A 15,605-nucleotide genomic window follows, 5' to 3' on the forward strand; every position below is an offset into this window, starting at 1 on the left:
GTGAGTTTGTATCCTATAGAGCGTCGCAGTCCCTCCCCCTTTCAGAACAACGAGTGGCCCAGGAAATAAATCCCAATGCATTTTTCCCATAGGCATTTCTTAAAGTATTTATTTAAAGACCGTTACGCCGCGGACAAAGCCAACTCGGATCGTGACAAATCATGACGATGAACACAATGTTTTGGTCCGATATAATATATAATGGTCCCAAATAATTTATAAGAAGAAAAACAAAACGAATAGTGTTGTCTCCTGCCTTTATTTTCTTCTTTCTAATGATTTGATCGGCCCAAAATATTGTGTTCATTGTCATGATTTGTCACGATCCGAGTTGGCTTTGTCCAACTCTCTTCCACTCTCTTCCACCTGTCTGTGTCCCACTCTCCTCCACCTGTCTGTCTCCCACTGTCCACCTGTCTGTCTCCCAGTATCCTCCTCCCCTCTGCCTGCAGTCTTTCTCTCCATCTTTCTCCATCTTCTCTCCCTAAGCCTTTCCTCTCAGTCACGCAGTATAACCACCACCGTGTCCCTCCTCTCCGGAGTAATCCTCGTGCTTTCTCTCTATGCTTTGTGTAAGACGAAATCTACATAATCTACATTAGCTGAATATAGGTGGGCCTAGCATGGCAGCGGCCCTCAAAAAAAATGATTCAACAAAACAAACGTCATCAGCCAAGGGTTCAACTTCTGTATCATCCGTCTGTAGTAACAACCAAAAATATGTATGACTTCCTCTATTTTAGAGCGACCGCTTCCCTACACCAGAACTGAAAGTAGAGCGACCACTTCCCTCTACACCAGAACTGAAAGTAAACCCAAGAAAAACGATCCCATGATACTCCTCGCCAGCGTGCTCAGCCCATCACCCAGTTAAAGGAACAATCCCTCAGATATAGCATTGGGTTACAACAGTGTTTCCCCCTCCACCATCTCTCTCCATATCCATGTCTTCTCAACGCCTCTCTTTATCCAGCCGTTCTTTATTTGCAGCTATCCTCTGTCTGTCTGTCTGTCTGTCTGTGTCTCTGTCTGTCTGTGTCTCTCTCTCTCTCTCTCTCTCTCTCTCTCTCTCTGCTGCTGCGATTTTAAATGTGTATAATAATATAATGGGTATCCTGTGGTTAGATGCAATCATCTGACTGTCATGTTTTTCTTGTACTGCAAAATGTGGCTTTGAAAAACTAGGTTTCAATAAAGCGGTCGTCTTGAAAATAAAATAAGAAATCTCTCTCTCTCTCTACCCTCAGTAAGCTGTTGAATAATGTACGTGCAGCAGGGCCATAGGCCAGAGTTGCAGTTAACCCTTTGATCTCTGATCACTCACACATCACAAAATGACAGCAGGACAATCCCCCCCCCCCCCCACACACACACACACCCTCTACCTGGAAGGCTTAAACCACACACACATGCACCAACACGTGCGCACACTTCCTCTACCACCTTTACCTGGAAGGCTTAACCCATTCTCACCTGAGATCAGATTCTAAAAATGTCTGTTTGAAAATGACAGTTTTCTGAAAAAGCTATGTTTCTATGTCAGTGGTTCTTTGATTTTTCAAAAATAGCAGACCTACAAGCTCGTATAGCGCGCCACTCGGTGGCGCGCTATATGAGCTTGTAGATCTGCTATTTTTAAATAGCTAAAGCATAACGTAATGCTAACACCAAAAGGGGTTCCCGCCTAAAATGGGATAAAACACGCACACACGCATCCTGTTGCCACGCCCCTTCCGGTCTCCTTGTTAACGCCATTGTTATCGCCGACATCGCTGCATTATTGAAGGCCTCGAAGAGGCCTCGTGTTGAATAATTGATTTGGGAGCGAAGATGTGTTGTGTGTTCTTGTGTGGTGGCATTCTGAACATGGCTAGTTCGTACACAGTATTTTTGGAGTGCAAATTAAAGATTTAGCGGTTTATTGTTTTGTTTCCCGCCTGTCAAGCCCACCGTGCACTGATTCACTGTGGCACCGACGCTAGTGCACACTTTGTTCTGATTCACTGTGGCACCAACACTAGTGCACACTTTGTTCTGATTCACTGTGGCACCAACACTAGTGCACACTTTGTTCTGATTCACTGTGGCACCAACACTAGTGCACACTTTGTTCTGATTCACTGTGGCACCAACACTAGTGCACACTTTGTTCTGATTCACTGTGGCACCAACACTAGTGCACACTTTGTTCTGATTCACTGTGGCACCAACACTAGTGCACACTTTGTTCTGATTCACTGTGGCACCAACACTAGTGCACACTTTGTTCTGATTCACTGTGGCACCAACACTAGTGCACACTTTGTTCTCTTGAGGGTCCAACCAGTGGTGGAAAGTATGTTTACTTACAGGGCCCACTTTAGATCTTATTTTAATGATGTTTGGGAGACCAGATCTTATTTAGATTATATGTTTGGGGAGGCAAGAAACACTTTCTTGGGGGTTTTTACGTGTTTTTAGATATTTTAGTATTTCAAAGGCGAGCATGGGATCTTCAGCGTGTTTGAGTAGATGGTGCGCTGTGATTGGTCAGTCGCTGTGTGATTGACAGCCTAAACCTAACCTCAGTAAAACTATACCTAACCTTAACCTTAACCCTAACCTCAGACATGTTCTCCCCATGCAGTAATCATGGTCTCTAAACTACCTCCCCCTAGCCAGCCTGATGGAGGGGAAAGGACCTGGTCTGAATAACGTGTTCCTTCCACGCGCTACGTCCGGCCATGCATAGAAGGAAGCATGAGGTAGAGGAAGTGTAGCCCAGGATTACATTAGATAATTGACACTTGGTGAAAAAATGGGTTGCAAATCATGGGATAAAAAAAAATAAAAAAAACTAACCTCAGTAAAACTATACCTAAGCCTAACCCTAACCTCAGTAAAACTATACCTAAGCCTATAACCTTAACCCTAACCTCAGTAAAACTATACCTAAACCTAACCTTAACCCTAACCTCAGTAAAACTATACCTAAGCCTAACCTTAACCCTAACCTCAGTAAAACTATACCTAAGCCTAACCTTAACCCTAACCTCAGTAAAACTATACCTAAGCCTAACCTTAACCCTAACCTCAGTAAAACTATACCTAAGCCTAACCTTAACCCTAACCTCAGTAAAACTATACCTAAGCCTAACCTTAACCCTAAGCCTAACCTTAACCCTAACCTCAGTAAAACTATACAACTAGTGGCTGGGGGGCGTGTCCAAGGATCCGGAGGATTCCGCTGAAGATGCCATGCAAGCATTTCAAAGTGCCAGTGATGTCATGGACACTGGTCACACTTCCTTCCTGGACCACATGTTTGTTTCCCAAACATAGTGGCCCTTTAAGTACTGTACTTAAGTACAGTTTTGAGGTATTTGTACTTTAATTGAGAATTTCCAATTAACAATACTTTTACATCCCGGTGGTACAGTCTGTAGTGCTTTTCTAATAGGAGGCATCATGCACGACTCCATCTCGTCTCTCTCACTTTAATCATTTTACCGGGTGCACGGTCAGGAACGACATTTTTAAACCAGAAGAAAACCAGCACTCACGGCAATGTCCTTCAAGGCACTTGTTTAGTTTTGCAAGGTACTGTAGGTAGGTTAGGTATGTGGTAATTGTGCAAATGTGCCTGAAATCTTTTGAATATACCTTCTTTTTAACTCAAATCTTTGCTACTGGGAGGGTCCCTGGAACAACATATTTTCAGATGGGGGGTCGACGGCCAATGTCATATATAAACTGTGTAAATTGCGACGTCAGGCCGCCTAAATGGGTTAAGAAACACATGCAAGTACGTTTTCCCACCTCTGAGCACTCTCTCTTTTCCTCTCTCCTGAGGGCCCAACAACATCCATTAGGGTTTCTTAGTGTGAGCCGTCTGGGGAGCTGCTGGATGTAAGCTCTCTAAATGTGGACCGTTTCATTTCATCAAGGCATCCTATTGGATGTAAGCTCTCTAACCGTGGACCGTTTCATTTTATCAAGGCATCCTATTGGATGTAAGCTCTCTAACCGTGGACCGTTTCATTTCATCAAGGCATCCTATTGGATGTAAGCTCTCTAACCGTGGACCGTTTCATTTCATCAAGGCATCCTATTGGATGTAAGCTCTCTAACCGTGGACCGTTTCATTTCATCAAGGCATCCTATTGGATGTAAGCTCTCTAACCGTGGACCACCGTTCAGGGGGGTGGGGGGGTGGGGTGGGGGGGTTGGGGGGGTCTTGGGCCTAGATCAGCTTTCCTGTTCCCTCACTTCCATCACCACAGCTGTTGTTCCAGTCAGCAGGAAGTGTGACTGTGTGTGTGTGTGTGTGTGTGTGTGTGTGTGTGTGTGACTGTGTGTGTGTGTGTGTGTGGAGGGGGGGTTGGAGGTCAGGGCAATGAAACGTAAATATATTTAAACCGAAATGTAGTACCAATAACTGACCTATAAGTGAAATGCTTAAAAGTTTTAAGTTTTAATATATATTTTTTTTATTGTATATCGACACAATTAATCCTGTAATATTATACTTCATTGTACAATGATGGTGCCGTACAAGAATAGGGAATATATCCAATCTGCAACGCGTCACGAATAACAACTGTTCATTAATGAATAGTGATCGAGGCAAATGTTTAAAATCGTCATATTGATTTGAAGTAATGTCGCCTGTGTGTGTGTGTGTGTGTGTGTGTGTGTGTGCACGTGCACGAGTGGAGTGGAGTGGACTCGGTGGAGTGATGTGTGTGTGTGTGTGTGTGTGTGTGTGTGTGTGTGTGTGTGTGTGTGTGTGTGTAAGCCTAACCTTAACCCTAACCTCAGTAAAACTATACCTAAGCCTAACCTTAACCCTAACCTCAGTAAAACTATACCTAAGCCTAACCTTAACCCTAACCTCAGTAAAACTATACCTAAGCCTAACCTTAACCCTAACCTCAGTAAAACTATACCTAAGCCTAACCTTAACCCTAACCTCAGTAAAACTATACCTAAGCCTAACCTTAACCCTAACCTCAGTAAAACTATACCTAAGCCTAACCTTAACCCTAACCTCAGTAAAACTATACCTAAGCCTAACCTTAACCCTAACCTCAGTAAAACTATACCTAAGCCTAACCTTAACCCTAACCTCAGTAAAACTATACCTAAGCCTAACCTTAACCCTAACCTCAGTAAAACTATACCTAAGCCTAACCTTAACCCTAACCTCAGTAAAACTATACCTAAGCCTAACCTTAACCCTAACCTCAGTAAAACTATACCTAAGCCTAACCTTAACCCTAACCTCAGTAAAACTATACCTAAGCCTAACCTTAACCCTAACCTCAGTAAAACTATACCTAAGCCTAACCTTAACCCTAAGCCTAACCTTAACCCTAACCTCAGTAAAACTATACAACTAGTGGCTGGGGGGCGTGTCCAAGGATCCGGAGGATTCCGCTGAAGATGCCATGCAAGCATTTCAAAGTGCCAGTGATGTCATGGACACTGGTCACACTTCCTTCCTGGACCACATGTTTGTTTCCCAAACATAGTGGCCCTTTAAGTACTGTACTTAAGTACAGTTTTGAGGTATTTGTACTTTAATTGAGAATTTCCAATTAACAATACTTTTACATCCCGGTGGCACAGTCTGTAGTGCTTTTCTAATAGGAGGCATCATGCACGACTCCATCTCGTCTCTCTCACTTTAATCATTTTACCGGGTGCACGGTCAGGAACGACATTTTTAAACCAGAAGAAAACCAGCACTCACGGCAATGTCCTTCAAGGCACTTGTTTAGTTTTGCAAGGTACTGTAGGTAGGTTAGGTATGTGGTAATTGTGCAAATGTGCCTGAAATCTTTTGAATATACCTTCTTTTTAACTCAAATCTTTGCTACTGGGAGGGTCCCTGGAACAACATATTTTCAGATGGGGGGTCGACGGCCAATGTCATATATAAACTGTGTAAATTGCGACGTCAGGCCGCCTAAATGGGTTAAGAAACACATGCAAGTACGTTTTCCCACCTCTGAGCACTCTCTCTTTTCCTCTCTCCTGAGGGCCCAACAACATCCATTAGGGTTTCTTAGTGTGAGCCGTCTGGGGAGCTGCTGGATGTAAGCTCTCTAAATGTGGACCGTTTCATTTCATCAAGGCATCCTATTGGATGTAAGCTCTCTAACCGTGGACCGTTTCATTTTATCAAGGCATCCTATTGGATGTAAGCTCTCTAACCGTGGACCGTTTCATTTCATCAAGGCATCCTATTGGATGTAAGCTCTCTAACCGTGGACCGTTTCATTTCATCAAGGCATCCTATTGGATGTAAGCTCTCTAACCGTGGACCGTTTCATTTCATCAAGGCATCCTATTGGATGTAAGCTCTCTAACCGTGGACCGTTTCATTTAATCAAGGCATCCTATTGGATGTAAGCTCTCTAACGTGGACCGTTTCATTTCATCAAGGCATCCTATTGGATGTAAGCTCTCTAACCGTGGACCGTTTCATTTCATCAAGGCATCCTATACGCATGCATCTATACCATGTGACCAATTTGTATCAATTAAGCGTTCTGATGGCGTCACGCCTCGTTGCTTCAGATCGCTGCACAACAAAAGCTACGTTGGGCCTAGCAGAGGGTCCTATTAACCCTACGTAATCAATAGTGATCCCCTTCGCCTTTAAGTGCTACTCGTTAGCTTTACCGGCCCACAACCCCCAGGCTGGCTGTGGGGGGGAGGGGTATTGATCTCATTGGCTGACGGGACGTTTCCCGTTCAGGGGGGTGGGGGGGTGGGGTGGGGGGGTTGGGGGGGTCTTGGGCCTAGATCAGCTTTCCTGTTCCCTCACTTCCATCACCACAGCTGTTGTTCCAGTCAGCAGGAAGTGTGACTGTGTGTGTGTGTGTGTGTGTGTGTGTGTGTGTGTGACTGTGTGTGTGTGTGTGTGTGGAGGGGGGGTTGGAGGTCAGGGCAATGAAACGTAAATATATTTAAACCGAAATGTAGTACCAATAACTGACCTATAAGTGAAATGCTTAAAAGTTTTAAGTTTTAATATATATTTTTTTTATTGTATATCGACACAATTAATCCTGTAATATTATACTTCATTGTACAATGATGGTGCCGTACAAGAATAGGGAATATATCCAATCTGCAACGCGTCACGAATAACAACTGTTCATTAATGAATAGTGATCGAGGCAAATGTTTAAAATCGTCATATTGATTTGAAGTAATGTCGCCTGTGTGTGTGTGTGTGTGTGTGTGTGTGTGTGTGTGTGTGTGTGCACGTGCACGAGTGGAGTGGAGTGGACTCGGTGGAGTGATGTGTGTGTGTGTGTGTGTGTGTGTGTGTGTGTGTGTGTGTGCACTAGTGGAGTGGACTCGGTGGAGTGATATGTATGTGTGCTCAATCTGCTCATGGATGCGTGTGTGGTGTGTGGTGTCTGTGTGTGTGTGGTGTGTGTGTGTGTCCTACAGAGTCCGTGCCAGGCAGTGTCTGCCACCCTAACATGGCAGCTGCTGCCAGCATTAGTGTGGTTCAGCTACAAGCTGTCACCATAAACCCCATGAAGCACATTTTACATGCGATACGCCTGATGCACACACCACACACACACACCACACACACACACACACACACACGCGTGCACTGATACAAAGCTGTACAGTACATACATAGACACGCATGCAGGACGTGCAGACACATACATGCATCATTAAAGTGTCAAGCGGTGGGCATACAGGTGGGCATACAGGCGTGTGCCCACCGGTGGCATGTAATCCATAACCGTGACAGGCTTTCCTTGAATTGACAAACTGACAAGGCATAGCTCTGCTTCCCTGTGGTGTCTCTCTCTCTCTCTCTCTCTCTCTCTCTCTCTCTCTCTGTGTCTCTCTCTCTGTGTGTTTGTGTTTGTGTCTCTCTCTCTCTCTCTCTCTCTCTCTCTCTCTCTCTGTCAACAATGTGAAGTCTTTAAGTCTCAATGGTACCGTTGTGTTCCATTTATACTTTGTACACTTTATGCAGGCATTATGGTGGATGCTTGTCGCCCCCCCCCCACTGTAAACCAATCACCGTGTGTGGATGTGAGGTGTCATGGTTGGACACACAGCAGCTGTGTGGATGGATGGGGCGGAGGGGGGGGAGGGGTAGGGGTAGAGTAACAGACGGAGATAGACCCGTCACCTCTCTTGACAGCCAGCCCCCCCATGCCCCCCCCATGCCATGCTTCACCTGCTGGGATTGGAGTCATACGGGGTCGGTCGGTGGCAGCCAGGGTTCACACCAACCAAAGCCGGAAAAATAATAGCGTGCGCGTGACTGTGTGTTTGTGTGTGTGTGTGTGTGTGTGTGTGTGTGTGTGTGTGTGTGCGCTCCGTCATGGAGAGCAGCAGAGAGATTGGACTGAAACGGACGGAGGGGCCTGGTTACACGAAGCGAAGGTCAGCAGTGGAATCGAACAAGACTTTGGCTGGGGGTGTGTGTGTGTGTGTGTGTGTGTGTGTGGGGGGGGGGGATGTGTGTGTGTGTGGGGGGGCAGAGTCCACACGCCCGGGCTGTTAGTGGCAGTGTTGTTGAGCAACCCTGGAGCATGGCTGCTGGCTGCGGTGAGGAATGACAATTGGCTGGGGTTAGAATATAAGCCCCCTCTGGGCCGGGGGGAACTTGAACTGTGTCTTGTACACCGACGCAGAGTATCCGGGTGCAGTCGAACTAATGATCAATGTAATCGATTTATAACAAGTGATGGATAAGTTAATAAGAATATCGATCAATGTTTTGGTCATGTCATTACAGGCATTTATTCCTGGAAGTTAGTAGTACAAGTTAGTGCATTGCTAGAATTTGGCGCACTCTCTGCCTTAGGACGGTTGTATTTTATTTTATTATTATTATTCTTTTGGATGTTTGTGACCAGGCTTTCCTGGTCGCAGATGAGTAAGGCTGGGACAGAGGCTATGCAGAGCCGCCAGGAAATGTCTACTCTCTCTTGACCCGACCTTCAATACACTCCCTGTAACAGGCCTGCCATGCAAATGGTGTGATTCACTACATAGTCAGAGGATATTAATACAATCTGGGAATACATTTCTTACCAAGAAATGTCTTCACCAATGTGTTTGTGAAGGTGTCTAGTGTCTCACACATCTCACATTGAAATTCAGTTTCCCTAGTAGAATCTGCGGTAGCTACTGAAAGTTGCGTTACTATTAACAACATAAGGCAACATTATCAAATTTTCTTTATGCATGTGACGGGTCAAACTATAGAGGTTTTCATCATGATTGTGAATCCATTCCAAGCATTTGTTTTGCACGAAAAACACTCACAAAAAAGAATCCATAGCCACTTGCCCAAATGTGATGACCTCATCACATCGTTAAAGTGATGACGGCTATGGCCGTTTTTAGCCCAACGACATGGCTTGGCGAATGACATGCCGTTGTTGGGCTGCATGTCAAGTCTTATCTATGACCACATCCATCTGTTGTTCTTCATTAGGACTCTGAAAAGCAATGCTGACTGATTTAAAGGCAACCTTCATGCAGGAGGAGGTGGGGGGAGGGGAGGTTCTACGTCGTTTGATCTCGCAGGCAAAAATATGGGCGGCACAACAGAATATCTGGCTCTCTCTTTTGTCAGCTATTCTTCCTTCCTCACCACTAGTAGTGCCACCATGATATTCCCATGGGAACGCCATTTCTGCCTGCGCAGATCACACAGCTGGATCAGCCTTATCTCTGGACATGAAAGCTGGGTGGGGGAGAGGGCGGGTGGGGAGGGCTCCCGTGGGTGGGTTCTGGTAGCCTGATGTTCCACTCACACGGGACAACTTCTTAAATCTAGGCTCATCGTCATTTCAGCAGCAGGTTATTATTATGCTGCTGCATTATGTCTTTGCTGTTGGAAGCAAACCTTGCACTTAACTTTCACAAACGGCTCACAGTGTGTCTTAATGCGAAGCATTGTGAGCCTTATGGATTGGATATTTTTGCTACATTTGCGAGACACTTGAGAGTAGTAAAAGAAAGAAACGGAAATGCATAAAAAAGATGATCTATGGCGATAAAGATTCCTGTACAGTTTTGCAGCTCTAGATGGCCTGCACCATCCAGTGCACTGTTTTGTTTCATATTTATTTCAAATGGGGCGGCCAACCATATTGTTTACTTGAGTGCCTTTCAGTAGACCATGTTAAAGAAAGGCAATCCTCCGAATTTCATTATGGCTAAAAGTTGGTATTTCAGTTTTTTGTTTTATTTTAGTATTTTGTACCATGGTGGGCAGCATCAATCTGACAGTATCTGTGGTTCCATTTGAGCCCATACCATAGTGGGCAGCATCAATCTGACAGTATCTGTGGTTCATCTCAGTTCAGCAGATCCATCATGGCCGGCCGGCAGCACGCAAAACAAACCCTTAATAAAGCTGTCGTTCACTGGCTCGCTTGCTGACCAGCTCCATATAGGTTTTCCTTAGTTGGACAGACAGTTAATTTGACCAGCAGACCCCTGCAGGGTGAAATGACGTGTGCTGTTATTGCTAAACCCCCTCCCCCCCCCCCCCACACACACACACACACACACACACACACACACACACACACTTCCGTATGATGAAAAAATGCACAGCTGTATTGACTAGCTTTTACACAATTGATGCTCTGATTGTCGATTGCTAATTTATCGAGTTATTTGCAATTGAATTATTTTAGTTTTTAGTTGTACTGTAAAGATTAAGAACTGTGTAACTGTTCTGTGAATCCCGGTAGACATGTAGTTTTATAATAATAACTATAACTAGAAGCTTAACCGGTCGGTCGAGCTCTAGCACCCTGGGGGGAAAAAATAAATAAAAAGGTGTAACGCAGAAACCTGTGGCCTGTAGAATGTTACCACAGGCGCTGTTTGATGACGTTGCGCAGAGTGGTCCCAATGGGCAAAAGAGGTGGCTGAAATGTGCCTGAATAATGCGTTTTATTATATTAACTGTACAATATGTGAAGACATCGAGGGTGGGGATAATAAGCCTAGACCCAAGGTAGAGTACTTATGAATAAATAGTCTGGGGCAAGTGGAGCGCTGGTAAGCTCCATCCTAGCAAACCGACACCATGTCCATCCTATTCTGATTCTGGTAGTGGGAGAATAATAATTCATTATCATTATTTATTATATTTCCTGTAAGCTTGGCCTTGCATGAGACTCGGGGCTCATTAAGAACCCTGCGAGCCAATGGAGACATTGTTTCTAGCTCTCGTGTCCTTCAGCCCAGCGTTCCTCCCTCATGACACTGGATAAACAACAGGAACAAACAGACACTCCCACCTGCATTGATCTTTGTATTGGGTCTCTCTCTCTCTCTCTCTCTCCCACCCCGCCCCCCCAAACACCACACCACCACATTGATTTCACCTGCACTCAATTTATATAAAAGCCAAGCGACCGACGACGACCCCCCCCCCCTCCTCTCCTCCCCTTCCCCACAATCCCCTTTACTACCAGAGACTGACAAAAAATGATAAATGACTGCTTCCCTTCCCTTCCCTTCCCCGCCGCCGCCACCTCGCCATGCCTCGCAGCGAGCGGGAGGCGGGCCGTCTGGGGACGATGAAGCCCATTTCTTTTCCCTCAAAAATCCAATAGAGTCAACTACCCCCTTTTTTTTCTATGTGTGCTGCTGCGCAATAACCCAATGTTTGTTGTATGTGTGTGTGTGTGTGTCTTCGGTTCATGTCTGCCATGGCCCTGCAGGCCATCCTTTTAATTTTCACACATAAACATGTCACGGTGGTGTTATTTCAGCGCTCTGGGGCGTCCATATGCATGACCTCACACCACGAAGGAAAGGGGGGGAATATCATTATGTATTTTCCATGGCGGTGTGTGTGCCTCCCGTGGCTTGTGGCTTGTGCCATCAGTCAAACCATGAGAGAACCGGGTAGAGAGAGAACCATATGGAACACGAGGGTCAATTATATATCCCTGGATATAACCCAGTGATCTCCATCATCGGGTCCATTGTCCGGGTCGGTTGTGCGTCTCTATCGGCTGTGTTAATCGGATTCATCAGATTGCAATTAATCCAGGAAACGACACCAACTGTTTGGCATTGAGGGACATAATGATTTTCATTGTCGCTCTAATGGGTTTGGCTGTATTAACATTAACATTAACATGCGGGCCAACCCCCTCCCCTAATCCACAGATGACATTTTCTCTGTCTGTCCCCCCCCACCGCCCCAAGCACTGATATAATTTTGTCAGTGTACAAAATAACCCGTTTCCATTTCCCCTCATCTGGAGGTTTATTGAGCCGAAGCTGTCCTGTCCCCCACGTCAGTAGAAATGGGGCACTAAGTGGCTATAAATAGCCACGCTGTAGTAGCTAGTTGCCTGTAGTCATCAACGGCAGAGGAAGGTGTGCTGTTACGTGCTCCGTGTGTGTGTGTGTGTGTGTGTGTGTGTGTGTGTGTGTGTGTGTGTGTGTGTGTGTGTGTGTGTGTGTGCTCGCAGCACACGCAAAGACCGTTAAGTGTTGCACAGAAGTGATATATGCCACTGATGAAGGTGTCATCTCTCTCTCTGTCTCTCTCTCTCTCTCTCTGTCTGTCTCTCTCTCTCTCTCTCTCTCTCTCCATTTCACTGCCCAGAGGTGGTCAAAGCCATCGAAGGAAAAGCTCCATTTCACATCTCTGTGCTCCACCGTTCCCTAATGACTCTTTCCATCTCTCTCGTCTTCCCATGGCGCGCACATGCACATGCGCACACACACACACACACACACACACACACACACGCGCACACCACACGATGCATCTTCTTCACATCCATGGCTCCTGATCCCACAGCGTATACAAATCCATTTCACACATCCTGCCTCTCTGAGCCTAGATCTGAGGGAGAGTATAGTGGATGGGGGGGGAGCCATGTATATTTTATATTCCACCTTTCCCAGATTTTCATTCATCACAGCCCTTTGGTCGTCTTGCACCTGAACTGAACATGAATCTATAATCACACACTATTATGCCTCGTGTTGGAGTTCTTCTCCTCGCGGTGCGGGATATCTTTCTGATGGAACCTGACCACGTCCTCTAATGGAAGGTCTATTATACCACCGTCGTCGTCTGGTAAATATGCAGGTACAGAAAGAAATGGTCAATTTCTCAGTGAACATGCTGTCACCGTCTTTTTTTTAATACTCATAATATAGCTCTTAGGAAGAGATTGCACTCTCCCGTCTGGATTTAAAGATTCATTTTGACCACTTTTCACCATTACTGGTGGTTAGTTACTGCATGAACGAATGACATCACAATCATCTCAATAGCGAAAGTTTGTGGTCTGCAAGTCGCCCCCCAATACGTAGGCTAATTGGAGGGACATGGAGAATTTGATGGAAAGCATCTTTCCTCCAGTCAGTCAAATTGCCTTCTCTCTCTTGGTGAGAGAGTAAATTGAGTTGCTGAAGAAAGATGTGATAATTCAGCCACAAAGGGAAACACTTTCCCAGGGAATTAGAAAAGACGAAACTCCATTTCCTCCCGAAGTCGTCTGTCCTTCAGACACACGGACATGACATGAGTTGAGGAGACGAGACGCCGGGGGAGTGAGAGAGGGGGTGGAAGTGTCAATGTTTGCCGTGTGGCTGCCTGTCTGTGCGTTTGGATTGGCTATAGCATCATGCAGAATGTCTCATAATTCTCCCATTTCAAGTTTTCAAATTTATTTTGACCTGAGATCAGATTTAAAAAAATGTCTTCTACATCCTGACAGTTTTCTGAAAAAGCTATGTTTCTATGTCGGTCGTTCCTAGAGAGACTTGGTTACTTTCCACCATTGGAAGTGTAAATGTTTGCGGTGCGGCGCTGCGTTTGGATTGGCTGTAGGCTGTAGCAGGGTGACGGGGTGAAGCGTTTGGATTGGCTGTAGGCTGTAGCAGGGTGACGGGGTGAAGCGTTTGGATTGGCTGTAGGCTGTAGCAGGGTGACGGGGTGAAGGAAGCAGTGCTGCTGTGTTGTTGTTATTATAACAACTATTTCACAAACTAAGCCTTTAATCTCGCCAGCCACAATGTATGCATCAAATTTGAATTTCAGATTGATTGATTCCATATTGATGAATTCCTCCAAGGGAGGCTTAAGGAAAAAGCCATGACAGTGTGGCTTTTAAAATGTCCATGCTCTCTCTCTCTCAGTGTGTGTGTGTGTGTGTGTGTGTGTGTGTGCTTAGATGCATTGCAAACTGCAGACATTTTTCATTTCTTTTGAACCTTAATCCTGGGATGGAAGATGAATGCAAATGAGACATTTCCTTTTAGCTGTGTTCGTGAATGACAGGGAATTATAACGCCATTTTATTGGAAGTCATCTTCAGTCAGTTGCCATAACCGTCAACTTCTAAATATTGAGTTTACTCCCATTATTTGGACTTGGTGTGTGGGTGTGTGTGTGTGTGTGTGTGTGTGTGTGTGTGTAAGAGAGAAGAGCACACATGTGGTATGTAAGTCAAACAATGCGTAAATCCCAGATCAACTGTTCTCGTTAATCCATACAGTAACAGAGCTGGCCATTTTCACATTGTTAATGTTTGCAGTGTCCAGATTAACGGGATTACGGAGCATGGGATTACACCGGGCCTCGCCTGGATCCATTTGACCTTGACCTCCCTCTCCCTGTCATGTCGGCAAATCACTCGGATAGATAGAGACCAAATCCTGAGATCCCTGATTGTTGCAAAAGCCTTGGAAGTCTGGTGTAGAAAAGGACAATAAGTTGTCTGTTGTTCAGAGTTCAGACACGGCAACACACAGAGTGCTTTGTAGCGAGAGAGAACTGGCGATGGAAGAGAGAGGGAGAGTGTTTGTGTGTCTGCCCGGTGCTTATTACTCATAAAAAGCCATTTGGTTTGCGGAAGTCTTAATCAGCCTCTTAGTGACTCAGGTCAGACGGTAACACAACAGGCTTTTGTGAGGCCGTCCTGTGGTCCCATCCTTCAGGAGGCAGTCCTGTGGGTCCCATCCTTCAGAGTTCCCGTCATGTGGGTCCCATCCTTCAGACTTCAGAGTTCCTGTCATGTGGTCCCATCCTTAAGAGTTCCCTTCCAACAAAGACAACATAAGTCCGTTGTTTCCATGGAGCAGTGGTGGAAAAAGTACTCACACACACAGCGTATTGAATTCTAAATGTACTTGGAAGTATCAAAAGTACAGCGTACTCATTATGTACAATGTCCAATTTCAAGTTTTCAAATGTGGAATAATCTTTTGGAAATGGCCGATCTACAATGTGTCTCATCGTATAGATCGCTACAGACATTGGAAATACTCAAGTAAAGTACAAATTACCTCAAGTTGTACTTAAGTACAGTACTTAAGTAAATGTACTTAGTTACTTTCCACCTCTGCCAACGAACACAGCGTTGCCATGGCGAACGTGCGGACGGTTGCCAAGGAAGGCACTTGGTGGAGCACAGAGGGGTCATCATTTATTTCTGTCAGCTGGCACCATGGGGGTCGTTGGAGTTGGTTAAGAGGGGCTTGCTGGGCTGGGGGGAGAAGAAGGACCAGGGGGTGGTTGGAGTTGGTTAAGAGGAGGGGTTGCTGCTGGCCGGGGGGGGTGGGGAGAAGGG

At 45.5% G+C, this 15,605-nt stretch overlaps 1 protein-coding gene across 3 annotated transcripts in view; it reads left to right on the top strand.

Moving 5' to 3' along the window:
* Window positions 1–15,605, top strand: part of ndst1b (N-deacetylase/N-sulfotransferase (heparan glucosaminyl) 1b) — an 81,896-nt gene that overhangs the window by 25,022 nt on the left and 41,269 nt on the right. The window contains exon 2 of one of the 3 annotated variants that reach the window (XM_080773636.1): window positions 2,627–2,744. The exons of the other annotated variants lie outside the window; for them this stretch is intronic. The gene's annotated coding sequence lies outside the window, so the exon portion shown is untranslated. The remainder of the gene's footprint in view (window positions 1–2,626; window positions 2,745–15,605) is intronic. 3 annotated transcript variants of the gene reach the window in all.

The sequence above is a fragment of the Protomyctophum bolini genome (genome assembly GCF_963924005.1).
Source record: "Protomyctophum bolini genome assembly, chromosome: 10".
NCBI classification, from domain to species: domain Eukaryota; kingdom Metazoa; phylum Chordata; class Actinopteri; order Myctophiformes; family Myctophidae; genus Protomyctophum; species Protomyctophum bolini.